At 55.4% G+C, this 20,058-nt stretch overlaps 5 long non-coding RNA genes across 8 annotated transcripts; 2 read left to right on the forward strand and 3 right to left on the reverse strand.

The window, feature by feature from the left end:
- Positions 1-543: 543 nt before the first annotated feature.
- Positions 544-3,601, reverse strand: LOC120619236 (uncharacterized). Of its 2 annotated transcripts, XR_005657431.1 has the most exons (4): positions 3,409-3,601; positions 1,949-2,094; positions 834-1,570; positions 544-710 (listed from the first exon to the last, which is right to left on the reverse strand). It is a non-coding gene; the product is annotated as an uncharacterized LOC120619236 (long non-coding RNA). The 2 variants fall into 2 exon arrangements; XR_005657430.1 differs by lacking the exon at positions 3,409-3,601 and having other exon boundaries at positions 1,949-3,207.
- Positions 3,602-3,605: 4 nt separating this feature from the next.
- Positions 3,606-10,620, reverse strand: LOC120619235 (uncharacterized). 3 transcript variants are annotated; one of them, XR_005657428.1, is made up of 3 exons: positions 5,026-10,620; positions 3,988-4,842; positions 3,606-3,815 (listed from the first exon to the last, which is right to left on the reverse strand). It is a non-coding gene; the product is annotated as an uncharacterized LOC120619235 (long non-coding RNA). The 3 variants fall into 3 exon arrangements; XR_005657427.1 differs by having other exon boundaries at positions 3,606-3,836; XR_005657429.1 differs by lacking the exon at positions 3,606-3,815 and having other exon boundaries at positions 3,854-4,170; positions 4,684-4,842.
- Positions 10,621-13,233: 2,613 nt separating this feature from the next.
- Positions 13,234-14,504, reverse strand: LOC120619239 (uncharacterized). Its single transcript, XR_005657434.1, has 2 exons — positions 14,243-14,504; positions 13,234-13,657 (listed from the first exon to the last, which is right to left on the reverse strand). It is a non-coding gene; the product is annotated as an uncharacterized LOC120619239 (long non-coding RNA).
- A 6-nt stretch (positions 14,505-14,510) lies between these two features.
- Positions 14,511-17,087, forward strand: LOC120619237 (uncharacterized). Its single transcript, XR_005657432.1, has 3 exons — positions 14,511-14,667; positions 14,966-15,506; positions 15,764-17,087. It is a non-coding gene; the product is annotated as an uncharacterized LOC120619237 (long non-coding RNA).
- Positions 17,088-17,358: 271 nt separating this feature from the next.
- On the forward strand, positions 17,359-19,843 carry LOC120619238 (uncharacterized). Its single transcript, XR_005657433.1, has 2 exons — positions 17,359-19,316; positions 19,531-19,843. It is a non-coding gene; the product is annotated as an uncharacterized LOC120619238 (long non-coding RNA).
- Positions 19,844-20,058: the final 215 nt, after the last annotated feature.

Genomic DNA, 20,058 nt, shown 5'->3' on the forward strand with positions numbered 1-20,058 from the left:
CGTGCCCACCTGGAAGGGTCAGGTGCGCCTGAGTGAGACCTGGAAGAGGGTGGAGAAGGGGAGGCGAGGGCTTTCCAGCCAAACCAGGTTCCAAGCAGTCCACGGGAAGAGAGGAATGCAGGCCCCGGGGGGGCCCCACGGCCCCAATTCCACCCCCAGGGACGGTGCACACGCAGGGGCAGGGGACAGATGCGGGCCAAGCAGAGAAGAGGATACGTGTAAAGACACCGTTACACAGCCACGAAAATATTTGCAACTCAAAGTGAAGGAAAAAGCTACACGTGCAACATGATGCCTAGTTAACACGGCTGCGTGGAACATCTAAAAGTTGATAAGAGCGTCAGTCCTAGCTGTTCTCGTCACAAGAAGAAAAATTTTTTTACCCATGCAAGACGGGATGTTAACGAAGGTTATCGTGTGATCATTTCACAATAAACGGAAGTCAAGTCAATATGCTGTGCACTTTAAACGTACCCAGGGCTATATGTCAATTATATCTCAATAGAACTAAAAAGATAAAAAAATTCTTTTTAAAAAGACAAAGCTACATAAAGAATATTATCCCATTTTATTACAAAAATTATACACGCACACTCTGACATTTTGTATGTTAATAGCAGTTATCACTGGGAGGTAGGATCATGGGTGATTTTTTAGTTTCTTCTGTATTTTCCAAGTTTTCTGCAATGAGCATGTGTTAGTTTCATCATCTGAAAAAAAGAAGAAAAAGACAGTCAATGTTACTGACTTTTGTGTCCATTAAAGGCGGGGCCCCAGGCAGGGGTGGGGAGGGCTGAGGGGGCCGGAGCAGGACCGAGCAGAGGCCCATCTACCTGTGTGACCTGTGTGGCTGCAGGGGCTCGGGACCCCCGGCAGGGTCGGCATGGGCTGGCACTGGGCAGCGCAGCAGCCCGGAAGCCCAGTGGTCAGCAACTTGAGCCCCAGAGGCTTGATCAGGGCTTTGTTCTGGTTAGCACAGGGTCACCTACCACTCAGACGCAAATCCCCCGGGGTGGGGGCGGTGTCTGAGGACGGCAGGGGCTGACGCAGATGTAGGAAGCCATGCTGGGACACTGAGAGGGACGCCCCCCCCCCCTTGCCGCCTGGGTATCTGACCCGCTCAGCCCAGCCTTGCTGGCTGGTTCCCACAGGCAGGTGCATGCTGCTGGGGAGGAGTCCGCCCCGCCCCATTCCACGGATCTGGCTTCTGACGTCATTTTTAGATACTGAAAAAACATTGGCAGTTATTAAACAGGACAGTGACGAAGTGCAACTGGGAGTTTAGGAAAAAGACTACGGACATGCCAAGTGCATCAGAGCAGGGACTTCCTGGATGCATGAGGAAGGCCTGGCCACGACGGGAGCCTTCTAGAACGGGTATCTCTTCATGGTCAGAAGCCAAGCTAAGTAGGCAGGATTCTGCCTGCCCTGGTGGGAAAAGCAGAAACTGCTTCCTGCAGAAGATGGCACAGTCATGACCTGAAGACTCGTGGTGAAGGATGCTGGTGGAGGGGAATGTCACCATGGTTTCTGGTACTAGGGATCTAATCCAGTGGTGCAGTCACGCTGGCTGTTAAAATATTAAAGTTCTCATGTATCAGTTGGTAACTACTTGCCACCCTAACATCCCCACCCAGGGCCACTCAATGCCAGCCCAAACCCCGAGACCATCCTATGTCACAGCAGCTACAGCACTGAGCCAGACCTGGGGGTGGGACTTGCAGAACCTGCTGTGTCACAGGATGCCCATGTCCTCTGTGCAGACCCACCCGTGCACTATCGATGGTTAAATAGTTTGGATCTCAGCCCTGGGTGACAGCAGACCTCTCGTGGAGAAGACTCCCAAACAGCTTCCCCAAACCAGGGAGCCCTGGGGAGGATGGGGGTGGGGAGGGGAAGGGACGGGGGGCTGCCCCCACAGGAATGGGTGGGCCCAGAGGGCACTCACCGTGCCTAGGACATCCGACACCCTCATTCTTCACAGGGTTCACTTTAAGCTGGGACAGGATCATCATCAGCCAATTCGAGGTTGGGAAATTATCAGCATTCTCTGTGATATTATCTGTAATCACTTTATTTCTCTTCTACCCTGTCCTGGGCAACCATGAAATTTAAGCAAAAGGCACCATAAAAAGGAAGATGGGTCAGTAACTCGGATTTGCCTTGGATTAATCTACATTTAACCAAATCACAGAAGAGATTAGAGAGCTTCCATATGACCCAGAAAAAGTATAAAACCAAAGTGGGCAGTGACAGTATAATCTATTTATAACCGTCTTCTAAAGAGGTACCGAATTTTGAAAAAGGCTGAATGTTTTAGGAAAGAACCAGCCATGGCTGGAGGTAAACAAATACGGTAACTGTCTCAAGCTTGCTCGTTGACTTAGCAGTGTTCTGAATGAATTTTGGCCTCGGAGAAACCTCTTAAGGTTTTTAACATTCAGTCTAGAAATTCTTTAACCGTCCTATGATTGATTTTGAAACACCAATGTTACGGTGAATTTTTATTTTTCGGAAAGCATTAGGAAGGCAAGAGAAAGCTTGGCAGTTCCTCAATAAATTCAGCCAGATGACCCAGGAACTCCACTCCGGGTCTATGCCCCAAGACCCAAAAACGGTGTCCCGTTAACCTGCGCGTGAATGTTCGTGGCAGCATATTCACCATGGCCAAAAAGTGGAAACAGCACAGATGGCCAGGGAGGGGGAAGGGTGAATGGAAAGCGGTCAGACCGCGCCGAGGAATATTACTCAGCCGTGAAAAGCAGTGTGGCGCTGACTCGCTGCAGCACCGGCGAACCTCGGGCGCAGTGGCCGAGTGAAAGAAGCCAGCCACAAAAGCCACAGGTCACGACTCCACCCACATGACACGTCCAGGACAGGCCGGCCTGGCTGCCGCGGGAGAATGGGAGGGCTGCTTCGTGGGTCCCCGTCCGCCGGGGCGGTGCAGACAGTCTGGAAGTGGACAGCGGCGATGGCCGCACGACACCGCACTAAGTGCCCTGAGCCGTACACGTTACACCAGGAGACTCGTGAGTTGTGTCGTGTACGTTACACCAAGAAAAGTGTCTTTAAAGGTAAAAGAAGCCAAGCGGGTCGTGAGATCCTGAGAACTGGGCCCCGTGACCACAGCTCTCGGAGAGCTTCGGCACCGGTGCCATCCGCACCATCGGCTTCGGCACCGGCACCGGCACTGGCACCATCCGCACCATCGGCTTTGGCACCGGCACCGGCGGCGGCAGCGGCAGCAGCAGCAGCAGCAGCGCCACGTCGGCCCTCCCTCCGCCCCCCACACTCTCCCCCAGCCACAGTCTGGCCCCCCTTCCACAAACCGCAGCACCCCCTCCCTAGCAGGGTTTTTTATTTTTTTATAAGAATTCTCAGATTGGGTTTTGAAGCTTCAACACTTACCTCCTTTAATCTGAAAAGACTTCTGCAAAGTATCTATTTTCCTGATGCTTTACGTAAAGGAACTGAGAACAAATTATTTTTCACTTATAAAAGCAAGTCACTGTTTGATCTACCCAGAAACATTAGGCTGTTTTTAAGTTTAGCTCTGTTTTTAAGCTTGCAATGAGGTACGAGTTGAAGAAGCTTCAGGTAAAAAAAAGTCTGATGGCCTCAGATTGTAACTGTAAGCCCACTGGGGTGACCAGCTCTCAGGACGGGGGGCTGGGGAAACACTGGAGGAAGGAGGGACCTTTCGCCCTGGTCAGCGGTCCCTCTGCTTCTACCAGGCCACTTCCACATGAGCACGGAGTGAGGACACACATCGTCACGTTATGCACCGCCAGGAATAGAAACGGCTCATTTCTTGTCTGTGGAAAATATGGAACATTCTTTCACCAAAAAAAAAAAAGAAAGAAAGAAAGAAAGAAAAAGATTTTAGATTTCCTATAGATTGCTGAGTCAAAAACAACATCAGAGGCTGCTATTTTAAAACCAAATTAGAGAAATTTTTATGACAGGAAACTACCCTAACAATGACACCTTATTTCCTGAAAACTACAAGCGAATTCCACACATTCCCGGGCTGACTTCATGGGAGCCCACAAGCTGCTGTCCTCACATCTCCGTCACGTGTGTGTACTGCAAGTGCCATCCGGAGCGAAGCACGCTGCATATTCTGGGGTCTCACTCGATGCTTGAGCAACACATAAAAGTTTGGACAAACTAAAAGTATAGAAAACATCAACCCTTGAGAAAGGCTTATGTGATCCCAATATACTTTGATTTTCACAGAGACGTCACTGAAAGGCTCTCGGAAAAAAACCCCTATCTAACTTTGTATGGTTAATTCAACACTCTCTCCTAACAGAGTTTTCCCACTGTCTAGAACATTCCTTCCCTGGCCGGGGGGAAGTGGCAGTGGGTCGACAGAAGACACAAACATCCCTCTAGTCCCTGAAGTGTTTGGGACTTCGTAAACTGAAAAGCAGAGAGAAAAGGCAGGGCCGCGGGCAGCCTCATCCAGAGCTCCCGGCACACCTATCCCATGAGGTGGCCCTTGGCCCCTGGCCCACGTCTGTCACTACTCTGTACACCGCCTGCTCCTGGAGGGCTGCAGAAGTGTGCTTCACTTTGTCAACACTCCCCATACTTATTCCAACACTCCTGTCTGGTCACAGGACTAACATTCCACAGACACCTGGGCACTGCTGGTCTGGTCACTTCTGCTAAACTTACAGCTCCCGACACGCTGGACAATCACAGTTCGAGTCAGACAGCCTGGGTTGTCGGGGTGTTTTCATCCGGCACAGTAATGACATCCCCTCGCCGGCAGGAAGCTCGTGCGGTTCTTCCCATCCTTCATCTCGCTTCCGGCCACTCAGGTCTCTCGAGGCCCTTGGTAGAAAATGGTCATTCTGAAGTGAGGGACACAGGGTCTGACAGTCACCGTCAATGCAGAAAATGGTCATTCTGAAGTGAGGGACACAGGGTCTGACAGTCACCGTCAATTTGCTCTTTGGCATATACCCAAGGGAATTACCAAAAATGTCATGACCAAGAAGAAAAAAAAGCACCCACGTTTTCTACCCAGGGCTTTCCTGTCACAGAACTGCTGGAATGCCTGGCCTGTCACCATCCAGGGGAAGACCTGGAGCTCAGGATCAGACGCCTGCTCAGGACCCAGGCTGTTTGACTCCAGGGCAATGCGGCCTTGGGCAGATGGCTCCACTCAGAGCTTCTGAGAAACAGGAGAACAATAAAAAGTCCCTACCTTTTCAAGAAGAGATTTTAACCAAAAGATAAGAAAGGACAATGCCTGTAAAAGCACGGAGAGCCCTGCTCCGGGCACTTCCTCGTGCTGAGGCTGTTACTTCTCAGTCCTCTGACCCTCCTCAGCTGATGCAGCTGTAACAGCCGGACCGGACCGGGGGCAGGAAATGCAGACCCTGGTGGAAGAGTTCTGGGCGGCTGCGGATGTTTTTGATGGATTTGCAAACGCAGGGCTCAGAGCTTCTGAGGCCAACTAGGTGACAGGCGAGCCCCAAACTGAAAAAGTGCAAAGATTCTGCTCGAAGGAACAGGTAAAACTGTCTGTGACAGCCGGCCCACACGCCTCCCACTGATCACGCCACAGGCTTGGGCTCCAGCCCCCCTGGGACGCTGGGCAGCTTCCTAGTCACGTGCCACCTTAACAGAGCAAGTTCTGCTTATCCTTTCTGATAGGGGTGGGCGAAGGTCCTTCTGCAGAGCTGGAGAATAAACATTAGGCTCTGCGGCCCAGGGGGAATCCACTGGAACTATTCGAGGCAGCAGTGTAGTTTAAAAACAGCACAGATAAGATGTAACCGACAGATATGTAAATGTGAAACATGTAAATGAAGCTCTCCATTCCGCACGGCAATCTGAACTTTGTGCAATGTGCCCATGTCACAAATTCTTCCTTTAATGTTTTTCAACCACTTAAAAGTGTAAACATCACTTTTAGTTCCCAGGCTACATAAAAACAAGTGGTAGCCGGATTTGACCCTTGAGCCAGTCTGCCACCCGAGCTCCGAGGAGACCTAACAGACACATAGACGAGGAAGTAGGAAGGGGACAGACTATTTGTCAGGACCTATTGTTTGCCAGGACGAGATGCCGAGGACATGCAGGGACGAGGAACAGGCAAAGTCCCTCAAGGACATGGTCTGGGGACATGATCTGGGCAGGAGAAGCAGATGCTAACCAAGGTAGTCCCAGGCTGGGTGCCTGGCCCAGAGGGCATGGACATGATGATGGATGGCATGCCTGAAGTCCCCAGTCCCGTGCTCTGTGGAGCCGCTGGAGAATTAGCTGACGTTCTAGGATTTGGACCTTACCTCCTCAGGGCCTCGGTTTCAAAGACGGGAATGAAGATAGTGCTCAGGAAGGCTGTGAACGTGAAGTAGCCGCCTGAGGCAGCGCCAGTCAGCGGAATCTGGCACATGGTCGGTGACCCATAGGTGTTCTGAATTTATTCCGTTTTCCCCAAATCATCCTCACCATTCCCTCTGCCTGCAGTGCCCAGTCCTTACCTTGGCACGACTAACCCACCAGCCACCTGCCCCACTGGCGCCCTCTGCATTCCATTGTTATTACAATTAATCTGAAGAGCTCACAGCATGGGCTCTGCAAAGGACATGCAGGAGGCTGTTTCACGCTGAAGGTTCAATGTCACATGCAAATCGGAGCAGTCAGATTTGCGGACTGTCACGTCCAATCGAAGCCCTCGCCATACCCTTAGGGATGGCCTTACGACAAGGCTTTCACCGGAAAATGATAAACACAAAATGTCTCAGGTCTCCGTGTCAATGACACGGTTTCACAATTGCCTGTGTGTATCTGGGACTTAACAAAATCTGAGCGGTGGCGTGTCTGGAAGCTTCTGCAGGAAAGGCTAGCTATAAGAGGACTTTCAGCCTAAGTTTCAAAAGTTGCGACCCCTCTCTGCACTGACCCCCGGAATAGCGGCTGGGGCGAAGGCCGAGGGAAGAGCTAGGACCAGCTTTCCTCCGCGTTTGAAAGGCATGGTATTTAATGACCAAACAAGCAATCATGTGACATATGCAAACACCTTAGGACACGCTGTCGCCCAAAGCTACTGGGAGGAAAAAGGTCACCTGGGCATGGGCTGGGGCTTCTAAATCAATGCTGCTGTTGTCTCATGATCAATACAGTGCTTCACTTCCAGGCAGGAAGCGGAGGAAGAGAAAAAAACCATAGTAGATCGCGGCTGTGATGTGCATTCCGCAAAGAGCAGAAGCTGTGGAATTTAGGGTGATCGGAGGAAAACAAAAAGAAATTTAAAACATGAATAAGAGCCAGATTTTTCTGGAAAATAATGAGTGTGAAACGGGGTAACTGGTCAAGGAGCATTTATCAACAGCAGTACACCGGCCACGCCGAGTGTGAAACACAGCAGACATTTCTAAGGAATCAGCATTTTCTGTCAACTCAAAGTGTACCCGCCAGGGGAACAGATGGCACCCCCAAGTCCAGATAACACCAGCAGGACTGAAGAAAGGGACTGTGCGTGAAGGCGGATGGGGTGCGGGGAGCCCCAGGGAGAAGTGCAGTTTCCTGGGGCTGGTGCCAGGGCTGCAAGGACGGCAGGAAGGGGTGTTACCGGAACCCCAAGAGGCAAGACAAATCCAGGGACATTCTGCAGAATCGCTGACCTGGATTCTTAAAAATGTCAATCATCAGTCAAGTCCAAAATCAGGGCGGGAGGGAGGGTGTTCTGGATCAAAGGAGACTAAAAGCGTGATGCCTGAAAATTCTGATTTTTGTCACCTCCTTAATTCAGTACAATACATAGGTACTATTCACACGTTCATGCCTGCACCCCCCCCCACCTGAAAATAAATAAATGAATAAAAGGAAATAAATAAAGCAGAAGATTTTACTGAGGTGGGGGGAAGGGGATACTCACCTGCTTTCGCTGTCACTCACAGTGTGACCCCTGCCTGTCTGTCTGGTTGTTCCGGATGGTTCGTCGTCATGTCGTCTTCCTCCAGCCAAACTGGGTTTGTGGGACAGCTTGAGTTTTTCTACTTTCCACTCCCCGCTCCCCGCCCCCGCATTCCCAGACCTTCCCTCGGCCTGGAAGACGGCCTTCCAGATGCCAACGCCCCTACCTAGGCAAGATGTGGACATCTCTACGTAGTCACCTGTCTGGGAAAACTGCCCAGCCCGCCAGCCCCACCGGCCCTTCCGCCTCCCTGGGCTCTGTCCTAACCTCTGTCCCGTTGGGGACCGGGGCTTCTTGCTTCTCTGACAGGCACTACTATTTCACTTCATGCGCCAAACACTCGCCCTGAGGGCCCCCCTCCAGGCCAGCTTCAGAGGCGGCTCTAAACACTCAGAAATCATTGCAGAAGTGCGTGTGCGCGTGCGTGTGTGTCTGCGCCTGGGTGCCTTTTCCTGGGAGAGTGGACCCATAACTGCCACCAGATTCTGAATCTTCCTTGACCCTGAGGAGGGTAAGAAGGCCTGCGTGGTCCTCAGGTGGAGCTTCTGTCCCATCCACGTGGCAGTCACATCCAGGATCTGCCCAGCGCGCCGTCCCCTGGCGCCTGTAAAGCCACCTTGCACAAAGCGGGCATTGACCGGGCTGTCGAATTGAACAGGTGACGTGTCCACACAGAGGGTGGCGCTCGTCGAGCGGGGAACGTTTTACAGAGAAAGAAGAAAACAAACCCTTAACGCCTCCAACTTCAGTGCCAGGTGCATCACCACCCCAACGAGACAAATGCGACAGTGAAATGGCTGTATTTTCTTTAAAACCACGAGCCTCCCAGCAAGGCCGTGATCAGGGTCCTCGGGCTGCCCCCGACTCACTCCTTTTTCGGGTATTAATTCTCTCAAACACGCCATTTCCTAGTTCTGCAACCTGGAAGATAAGGCTTGTCCCCGATGTGCCGAACAAGGCGGCCTCAGGGGAGTCGCTGGCCTTCACGGTCTCGGCGGAGGGGAGGTCCCCGACTGCAGCGCCCACCCCGGCTCCCCGAGCTGCTCCGGCTTGGGGCCCCCAATGCAATCACGGGATGCACTCCGGCCCCGCAGTCCAGAGTCGCGTTTCACGGCCTTTGACCCGCGTTCCCATGCGCTGCGTGCCAGAAGCCTCGCTCCCTTTAAAGGCCCTGCGCTGTGACAGCCAGAGTTTATCTTTCCCCCTCTCAAAGCTCACGGTTCTGCCACAAAGCTGCTCGGCAGGACAAGGCCGGCTAGGATGGACCTCGGGTGGGGCCTGCCGAGTGAGGAAGCCAAGCCAGAACGAGAGTGTGCGGAGGACGGTGACGCTTCCAGCCGCGCACGCTCAGACTGCATGTGAAGCACACACCCAGGAAGCCCCTCTTGACATCCTGGTATACATACCACTGGGTGTTTCAAGGACTCGTACCCTGTCCACCCTGTCCCCGTAAACACCGCTCTACAAAGTGAGTCACCGACCCCCTCACAGTGTCTGGTTCACCTTCGGCCCCTGGGACTGGGCAGAGAGAGCACCCCTCACTTCCAGGGGCCCGGGGTTCCAGCCTCCAGCTTCTCTCTCTTCGTCACGCTTTGTTCCACTGCAGCTCAGGAACCCGCGGACGCCTCCATGATGCTGAGCCGGTCCCCGCTCGGTCCCCATGTGGCTCCCGGTCTCCCCTCGGTCCCCGTGTGGCTCCCAGTTTCCCCTTGGACCCCGTGTGGCTACTGGGTCCATTTCTAGCCACCCTCAGCACTTGGTACTGACTTTATCTGCTTAGGCTCCTACCCCCCATGAGACTGCACACCTGGAGGCGTCCCCGACCTCTGCCTGGGCCTCGGTCTCCCCTGGGGCCTGGGTAGCCTCCCCAGAAACACTTGGGCACACGCAGACGAGTCACTGCGAAGCACAGGCGGGAGGCAGTGCAAGGACGAGGCGCTGGAGAAACACGTGGACGCATTAAGTGGCCAGACCCAGCGGAAGGTGGAGCAGCCGCCATCACATCAAAGCAGTGACAGCGTACAGTGTCCCAGGAGAGCGGCAAGCGTGCGTTATGAAGACTCGCGGTGTCTCCCGGTGACAGGTGTACCGCTGACCCCACCCTGGCCATCCTCACCACCCGCCTCTGAGGGAAGGACCACACTGCAGTCAGAGGTCGGCAGAAGCGTAATCTTTTCTCCATCCAAGTGCACAAGGCCCCGAGTTCCACCCAGGATAGGGCCCAGGGACGCCTGGATAAGAGCTGCCACTGCGAGACACTGTGCTGCACGTGTCTGTGCTCCGGAGCCCTGAGCACTCGGAGTGGGGGGATCACACCGAGCCCCAAACGCCGCGCTCCTAACGGCGTCAAGCAGAAGCTCAAAGACAAGATGTACGTTCTCCTGCTAGAAACTGTTGCCATGACTACGGATATGCTTACAGCGAGCCGTGCCCTGGAAATTGTCCCCTGACTGCCAGGCTGCTCTGCACACATCCACGTGGGACGACACCAATGCCAGCCACCCGGCTGCATGGTCCCCGACCCTCCAGGCATCAGCGTGAAACCATGAGAACCTATAAGGACAGAGGGGTTTGGGGCAGAAAGCCAGTCCCCTCGCCGTGACCCTGAAACGGACGGGCCCGAGACACACGGCAGCACGGGAGGCCCCCCTGCTCGGCCTCTTCCTGCCTGTTGCAGCAGCGGCTGAGGCAAGAGGCCCCGCCCCCGTGCCCCGCCCCCGCCATGCCCGCCCCGTAATGCCGTCCCCGCCCCCGCCGTGCCGCTCGCGTCTCTGAACGTGGCCTTTCTTCTCTTTCGTCGCTGCCGTTACTGCTGCGAGCATTTCACAAGAGAGGAAAATAATGACATCGGCCTGGGGAACCGCAGTGGCCGAGGAGCACCTGGGCCGTCCTGTGCCCGGGCGTTTGCACGTGGCCTCCGCCCCTGCCCGGCCCCTCGGCGTCTCAGGTGGGTCGGTTTCCTGCCGCGCATTCCGACGAACGGAGCGGAGTGAAGTCGTTTACGCCGGACACCCGGCCACGGTGACCCTCACTCGGCCACCTTCACGGGAGTGTGGCACGGGCCTGCCGACCTGCCCGCAGCCCCGCCTGCCCCGGCCCTGACTGTCCACAAGGCCACATCTGCGAGACGCAGGCACAGGCCGGCCGCCGGAAACCTGAGCGTCCGCCCGCAGCGGCCCCCTGCCACCTGCCGAGGACAGTCCCAGCTCACGGGAGCAGGAGGCACCGTGACCTGAGGACACCTCGCATGCTGCGGGAAGGCGCACCTCTGTCCCCACCATCACCCGCAGCTGCTTACCCGGCGTCTGCAGACACGGTCACATGGACTGCCCCTGGGGAGGAGTGACCACCGCCCGTACCCCACTTCTGCCGAGGGTGCCCACGGTGATGCCCCCACTTCCTTCCCGGGTTCTCTGCCTCCCCTCCCCCAGCTGTTTCCAGCCACCAGCCTCCGCACTGGACCGCAGTCAGCGCACTCGACGGCGTGTGCCAAGGTCAGTGACCTCATCCCTGCCAGCGGGACCCGAGGAGTGGCCCCCGACGAGTGGCCGTTGTCCCGGGGGTGCGGCTGCCCCACGCCTGTCGGTTTCTTGTCTACAGAGCATGACGACAGTGTCTTCGGGGAGGCGGGAGGAGATGATGAAATGTGCGTGGCATGCTCCGCGCGGCACCTGGCACATGGCGAGTCACAGTGAGACCTGACTCCTCGTAGCCATCGTCACCGTGAAACCACCGAAGTCGCGAGTGTCCGGGCCCGGCTCCTCGGGGAAGTCCCTTCCTGACTGGCCCCAGCCGCGCCCGGCCCTCCCCGCCGGCTCCCCCTGCAGGAAGGACCACGTGCTGTCCTCCCATCTCGCTCCAGACCCAGCATCGGTCCTCCGGGTCTCTGCACCCCTGCCCTCACCCAGAGCTCTCCGTGCCAGCGGCCCGGCCAATGCCACCTTCACGGCGGCCTCGCCGATGGCCTGCCCGTCTCCTCGGCCAATCCGCCCTGTCTGTCCAGGACCCTCGACGTCGGGGCGTTCCACAGCCCCTCGGACCCCCACCTGCCCCAATCGCAGTCCTTTATGACCTCCGACATCTCCAGGCTTCACGGACTTAGATGCTGCTCGGGTCCAAATGTGTCGCCAGGTCCAAATGTGTCGCCAGGTCCGACCTCACTCCCTTTTCCACTGCTGGAGAGCAAGTGGACATCTCGACGGGGACAAAATGGACTCCTGGTCGCCCACTGACCTGTGCCCTCTGCGCATCCTCCCCCAGCCCGTGTAGCAAACTCCAACCTTCCACTTGCTCATGCCCGAAACGCGCCCCATCTGACCCTGTGGTAAAAACCCTGCTGGCTCTGCCTTCAGCACATGTGCAGAATCTGCCCCTTCTTGGCGCCCTGCCATCGTGAACCCTGGTCAGAGCCACTGTCCACCCCCATCTGGGTCACAGCGATGGCTCCTCACCGGCCTGCCAGCTTCGAGCCTCAGTCACACCATGTCCCCGCCTGCCCCACACCCAGCGAAGGCTCCATATTTCCCTCGCAGTAAAATTCTAAGTCCTTAGATGCCACTAAATAGCCAGACCCCTCCCGTCTGACCCCACCCTCTCCCCCTCGCCCCTCACCTTCCCTGTTCCTTGCTGTCCCCACGCCCCTCCAGGAGGCAGCCTCCTGTTCTGCCTTGGCTGCTCCCTGTGCCTGGGAGCTGTCTCACCACAGGCCCTCGCTCAGCAACCCCAGCTCCTTCCCAGTGGTGGCCGCTCTGGGCCAGCCGGGGTGACACGGGCCCCAGAATGCTGTCTTGGGACCTCTACACCCGGGCCTGAGGAAGGGGGAATAAAAACCCACTTAGCTGAGTGTCTCCACCTGGGAAGAGAAGGCACTGTGCTAACCTCAGAGATCAGGTCACTTGTCCCAGGTTGCCAGGCTGATAAGCAACTGAGCCTTAAAACCCTGTCTGCCTGTGTCCGCACGGCCCCTCCGTCAGGCTGTGCTGGCCCCAGTTCCAGCCAGGGGCCAGCCAGAGAAGGCAGTTCGCTTAGGGTTTCGTGTGTTTGTTCTCCTAATGCCAAGTCATTGCGTTATGGCCGTCCGTCTAAGCTGGAGAAAAAACACAACAGATTTTTCATAGAGTCCACGTTTTCATCACAGAATAGCGCAGGGCAGGAAAGTGTACTAAGGGAGAATCTTGCTGGGCTCCCGGGAGGCCCCTGCGTCCATCCGTCCGTCTGTCTGTCTTCTCGCCCCCCGCCCCGTCCCACCCGCCCCAGGTGGCTCAGAGAGAAAGGAAGAACTCCAACTGAATCAGCGATGTTCTTTCCGTATTTAGTGTCCCTTGCCAGTGAGGAGTCATCTTTACGAGCTAAGAGGAGCTCTCCACGGGGAGAAGCCGCAGGGCAGAGGGTCACCCCGCCGGGGTTCCGACTCCCACGCTGCCGTGGGAGTGACCGAGCCTCGAAGTTCCAAGGCGGCCAGCTTCGAGGCGCCAACAAGCCGTTCTTCTTTTGTAGGCGACTATAAGCGAGGAGTGAGGGGACGCGGCGGCCACGCTTGGCACAGCTGTGGCACTTGGCGCAGGGGCCGCTCCATCACGAGGCCGGTCCCGAACGTCCCAGCCACGGACCGATGAAAAGGGCCCTGACTCTGAGGAGGCCCCAGCTGCTCCGACTCACACTCCGGAGGTCAGGCCAGCCGGCTCTGCAGTAAATCCCCACCTTGAAATGACCTTGGGATGTCTGTTAATGGTGGTAAACAGAAATTTCTGACTTCCTTGTGGAAGGGATGTTTGCATTCTCTTTAGTCCCAAGCACTTACTTTAAAGGGAACCGCTTTTACATTATAAAAAATAAATCAGAAGTTCGAAATACAAATTATGCCGACTTTTTATCTTTCTCCACAGCCCACATTCTCATCGTGGGTTCTGCGAGAACCTTCTTTCTGATCGTAAGGAAACTGTCGCTTCCTGCCACTTCCCCTATTAACACAGTTGAAGTAGCATCTCCTGCCTATTCAACTACACAATCAAAATAGGAAAACAAGACTTCCTACAGGTCTAACTAACGCTGGGAGTCAACTCTCAATATCTGGTTCATTGCTGTATCTTTTTTTTTTTTTCGTTATTAATTCTTTAAAAGAAAATAAATTCTTTATGCAAAGCTTCAGAATAGCAGCAAAGACTAATTTTCTCCTTTTCCCAGACATTACAAGACAACTGCTTTTACCATTTATATTCATTTTCACTTTCTAAGGACAGGGAGAAATAAAGAACTTCATCAACCAACAGGCATTAACAAGCAGTTCTAACCAGAAACAGGACTTACCAGGCTATTAGGAACCCTTAAAATCCAGCTTAAAAATTACCGGGTTAATAAGTTACTATGTATCTGTGCATTATCCCCTTTCCAGTCGCCTCATTGCTATTTAAATAACATAGCAGCTCACAGTTTGATTTTCTGCAGTACTTTTCCTAGGTGCAAACTGCAAAGGCTGTGACTCAGCACATTCAAACTGGGGACCTCAGGTTGACAGGGCGGATGCCTGCCTCTCCTGCAAGCTCAGGCCCGACTGGTTGCGAGGTCAGAGAATCTCACCAGCAACGGAAAACAGCACACGGCACGGAGAAAAGGGAAGCGAGATGGTGGAGGACGCAGCTCTCTCTGAGAGCCTAGAAGATTGCCGGGCATCGCATTAGCATTTAAATTGTCCCAGTAGGAAGCCGGCGAGCCACCTCCCAGATGCTAAAAAGGTGGGGAAGCTGGTGAAGTTTGCACCTTTTTTTCCTCCTATTTTTTAAGTGAAGCCAGTTTTTTTTTTTTTCCCACCGTCAGGATAAACAGACCACAGCAAGGTGAAACAGGCAGAGACCGCTAAGGTTTGGGAGAGGGCAAATCAACTAAATCTTTTTATTACAAAGACTACGAGGCTGAGCAGCTGAGGATTTTGAGCACCAGGCTTTTCCCGTGGTGTTTGCGCAGGTGGTGGAAAGCCCGAGGGGAGGTCTTTGTGAGTGTAAGTACATCCTCGCCCCCCACTCTGCATCATAGGTGTGGTGCAGGCCTGGAATCCGGAAACCGCTCACCTGAGATGCCTGTGCCAGGCCAGCCTAGAGAAAGAAAGGGCAGCCAGACCAGCTGAATCACATGTCCCCAGCCTGTCATCGTGTGGACGAAAAGTCAAGACTTTAAAATTCGGGGGGACGCACTTCCTACGCCAAGGCTGCTGGTAAATGCTGGCAAAGCTCTTGACTGTCTCACCTTCTCAAATCCCAGAGAAGTCCCAACTTTGAAAAGTTACTTTGGGGTGTGACCTTGCCTCCCAGAGGGTCCTTTCACGGTGATGACCTAACGCATCTCTGTCTGCCACCGAGACCCCTTCCCCAGGCGCTGCGGGCTCCCGGATTAATGGGCACAGCAGCCCCTGGGAGCAGCTGCTGCCGTCCACCCTCGCATCCTACAGGTGAGGACCCTCTGAAGACTGTCAGCCGTCCCAGCGACAGAGCTCAGGTTTCCACCTAGGGCAGGTTTTCAGTGAGGCCTGAGTTGTCGCTGGTTTTGCTGGTTGCTTGGTCGCTGGGAGGAATTTAAGGTGAGACTTGGATCTGTTCAAATCTTGCAGAATCTCCGGGCTGGTGTACTCACTGGGCTCAGGGGACGTGGGGCCAGGTGACGCGTTTCAACTTTAAAAGATGCAAAGGGCTGGCAGCGGTTTGACACCAGGCAGTCTTAGCACTGGGTTGGCACTTTGGAAAGGCAGGGCCTGAGGCTGGGGGAAGGGACCATGGGGACAGGAGGGGCTGTGCCCAGACGGAGGCCGCGATGCTGATGCTAGAGCCTCCTTGTCAGGAGCCAGGTGGCTGTGGCCGGAGGGCAGGAGAGACAGGAGAACACAGGGCATCTCCGGGGTCTCCACGTGGCCAGTGATGCACATCGCCAGCCAGGCTGGGGACACGAAAGGAGACACGGACGGAGGAAAGGCAGTGAGCTGGGTTCTGAGCAGGACGCCTCACCTCTGGGTAGCGGGACCAGCCTGGAGAGGGGTCAGCGGGAAGAACGGGTCCTCCGCCCTCCGCCCTGGGCGGTTTCAGGAGCAGCACGTCCATGGGCAACCAGGAGCCGTTATCCTGCTCAAAACGGAGGCTCCGGACCAGGCCTGTGAGAAACTGAGCCCTGGGAGCCAACCGCACGCCAGGCCCCAGCCCCAGCCCCAGCCCCCGGAGCCAGGCGCCTGGTGCGGGGGACACCACGGAGAGGGAGGCCGGGATGCAGGCGCAGGCGTGGGCGGAGCTGCTGGGGACCCCGGGCACCCACGTGAGCGCTGGGGGAGCGGGTAAGGCCTGCCGCATGGGGACATCCGAGCTGAGATCCGACGCGACACAAGCGTTAACTGAGAAAAGGCCGGCTGGAGAAGGAAGGGGCCATCGCGGACGCGGCGGTGGCCGAGAGCGCACGCTGCGTCGCGAAGCGGTAGGGACCGGTGCTGGCGTGGAAGTGGCCGAAGCCCCGCATCCCGCATCCAAACGCCAGCCCGGCGCTCCCTCATGCTGCGACCTGGGGACAGGCCACGACCCCCGAGCCCGGCTCTGACGCGTGACCGGAGATGGCCCTGAGGACCCGGTGGCCAGAAGCCGCCCGAGAACACACGTCGGCGTCCGGCACGCAGTGCCACCGTCGCCGCGCCGGGGACGAAGCGCCGCGTCGCCACCCGCGGGGAGCGGGCACAGCGCCCGCGCGGGGCGTTGGCGACCCGAGGAACCCTGCGCGCGGGAAAGGAGGCCCCGGCGGGTCAGCGCGGGTCCCCGTCCCGGCCGTGCGCGGCGACGTCTGCGTCGCCCGCCGCGGCTGCAGCCAAGGGGCTCACTCCGCCGGCCTCGGGTCGTCCCGGCTCGGGACAGACGGGCGTTGCCCGCAGTGGCCCTTCCTCCCCCACCGGCCTCACTCAGACAGTGCTGTCCCTCGTGAAGCTCGAACGAAGTGATATGCGAGCAAATTCGCTCTCGGGAAGAACAGACGCGAGACCCCCAGAGGGCGACTCGGGCGTCGTGGGGAGGGGACACCGCGTGGCGCAGAAGCTCGGGGTCAGGCCGCCGTGAGGCCCTGCTGCGGCGTCGCGGGGCGGTAGACAGGAGCGTCAGCAAAGCCGAGCAGCTCGGCGCTGCCACCAGCCCCGCGGCGGCTCTCGTCCCCAGAGCACCGAGCACGGGGCGGTCCCCGAGAGCCAGCTGCTCTCACGCCAGCCCCGCGTCACCGCGGGGAGGGTGAGGCCAGCTCTGCGAAGCCCTCCAGCCACCTGCCGGCTGGGGTCTCCCCGGGTCCCCTGCACCCACACCGCCTGGGGTCCCCCACCCACACCCCGCTGCTGGGTCCCCCACCCACACCCCTGGGTCCCCCCTGCACCCACACTGCCAATAAGTCCCCCCTGCACTCCACACACTCGCTGGGGTCCCCCTGGCACCATTACCCCCCAGATGTGCCCCTCTGACCTCAACGCCGGTGGTTTATCTCATTAAAAAAATGGAAAACAGATACGACAGAAATGATAGCGCTGGAGGCCGGGACTATAGCACAGTTGTCGCGGGCTCGGAGGAGGACGGCGGACGCGGGTGGGGAAACCGCGAGGACCGCAGCGCTGGTGGGGAAGCCGCGTAAACAGCGCTGAAAAGGCAGAGTTCAAGTCACGTTTTGTCACGACGACAGGTTGGCCGCGCCATTAAAGGAGCTAAAACACATGGCATTCTTGGAAAGGGGAGCGGGATTAATGAGCCGCCGCGTGGTGACGGCGGGCAGTCCAGCCCAAAACCCAGGCTGGGCTTAATGGCTGTCCTGGGAGAGTGAGGAACCGGGCAGTTCCTCAACCAATTTCCTTAAAAAAGGCGGGGGAAAAGTCAAGGTCCCTAGGGGACTTGCTGTGTATTCATGCCCAGCACGCGTCCGGTGCCTGCAGGCACGTGGTCTCCCTCGTCCATATCAGGTTACGAGGTTTTAACACGCATTTCAGAGCCGGAGTCTGATCTTGGATACTCGACCACTCGGAGCAAGCAGCCGGTCCCTTCCCGTAACACCTTCAGAGAGCAAGGATGACCCAGAGTCACACTGTTCAAACAAAACACTTCGAACTTAAAACTATTTTGAAATCACAGCCCCATCCCCATCCTTACACAAAAATCAGCAACTTCCAGTCACCTCACGGTGGCGTGGCTCTCCATCAAAAGGCAGAAGCCACCCTCTGGCCTCCACATCCACGTGGGGACACAGCGCCCGCCTGTCCCCCCCCCCCCAGTGTCACAACCCCTGAGAAAGTCATCGGTCTCAGTGCTTCTCTAAGAGGCAACACAGGGCAGCGGAAGGCTGGTCAGGGCACTCACGGGCCGGCGGACTCGAACTCAGAACCCGGGAGGGCTGACGCAGCACGATTCACTCCGTCACCAGACCAGCTGCGAGGCCTTAGGGGGACGGCTTTCTCCTTCACCAGTCGCCAGCAGCCAGAAACAAAGTTAGCCTGCCAGACGTGGTCTTTATGAGAATGTCTGGATTTAAGAGATTCCACTCTCCAACCTTTGCTCTTTCCACAAGACGAAGCCGAGCTCCACGGCCACAGCCCAGCCGTCTCCACAGTCACTGTCACTTTGCTGGGGAGTGTTTTAGAGCCCTCTGCTCAGCCCCGGCTGCATTCGAATCCATCTACTGTTTACACTATTTGCTGTTTTGCGTTTGTTGGAATTGGCGCTTTCTTGGACCCGCTGAGCTCCTGACCGCCACAGGCCGGTCTGCTGGGACTGACCTTATAAAGCCAACAGTTAGGGACTGTGTGTATGGGACTCAAGAGGTTATTCTACCAGAATAAAGTTGCAGTGCTGGTTTCTGATTGTGCTTTTCCTATGGGACTTTAAAATGCTTTCAGAAATATCTTTTTTCGCTATCACATATTTCTTATTCTAATATGATCATTTTTTAAAAAAAAAAGCTAAATAACTTAAAGTCATACAGCCAGTTCATAGCAGAAATCAAATAAGAGCACAAACTTAATTTAGCAATTAAGAATCTCGTCTAGTGTGTCCTTTTAGCTAGGCTCTACTGCCTCCTTTTATTTCCCTTAAAAAAGAGTTGTTTACATCTCCTTTAAAGAGGTCACACTGAAATAGAAAAGAAAGGCAGGTCCTTTCTTGAAGCAACAAAAACGATCAAGTTTGTGCTAAAAAATAAGCTATAAAAATAACGTTGTCTTTTAATAATTTGATCTCTAAGTGTAAGCCTTCGTTATATTCACTAATACAATGCCATAAATCTTCTTTTCCTAGTGCTGAAAGATTCTTAAACTGGCATCCAGCGCACCAAAATGTATGTCAGCCACAACACACACAAATCCATCACTCAATCTCAGCCCATTAGTCTTGCCAAGGTCAGTATCAGTATTCCTGAAATTTTCACTCGTAGAATGAATAGACGTTTTGTAAGGATTATCTATTCAGGCAGAAAAGGGGGGGAGGGGGATGAAAACAAGAAACAATTAGCTATTCAACTGGCACCGAGCAAATTCCAAGTATGAAATCCTTTGTTTGTTTTATTTTGTTTTTGTTTTCCTCACCTACCTCGGGACTCCAACCCATGAAAAGAAATACGCCTTGAGAGATTTTTCTGGAGCCTCTGTACAGACCTCCGTGGAGACCTTGAGGTCTGTGTTGCCTTTATCTCACGGCCAGGGGACTGGAACCCAGGACTGTCTGTTTGCATTTCAACACCCTTTTTGTTTTCTGTCCCTACCAGTTCAAACAGCAGGTGAGGCAGTTAGGTCATTCTAATGACTCTGGAAAACTCACAGGAGAAAAACTCCTGCAAACAACACAGTTATTTTAGCTAAAAGCAGCCACATAGTTCATCGGTCAAGCCTACACAGCTCAAGCTAGCCCGTCCTGTTAAAAATTCACCTTCCATTGTTCTTAATTCTCCCTCCGCCCTGGAGAGGGAGGTGGGATGGGGGGGCGGGGGAGGGGGAGAAGGGGCAGCTCTGCCTCCTGGAATCTCGAATCTCACCTCGACACAGATCAACAAAGTGCTCGAATGTTCACAGGGAGGACAGGTCCCCCCAAATCCCTGATTCCGACAGCAAGAGCCCCCGTCATGCTGCTGCAGGCGCCTGCCCA

This window comes from Pteropus medius, unplaced genomic scaffold (genome assembly GCF_902729225.1).
Source record: "Pteropus medius unplaced genomic scaffold, Ma_sr-lr_union100, whole genome shotgun sequence".
Taxonomy (NCBI): domain Eukaryota; kingdom Metazoa; phylum Chordata; class Mammalia; order Chiroptera; family Pteropodidae; genus Pteropus; species Pteropus medius.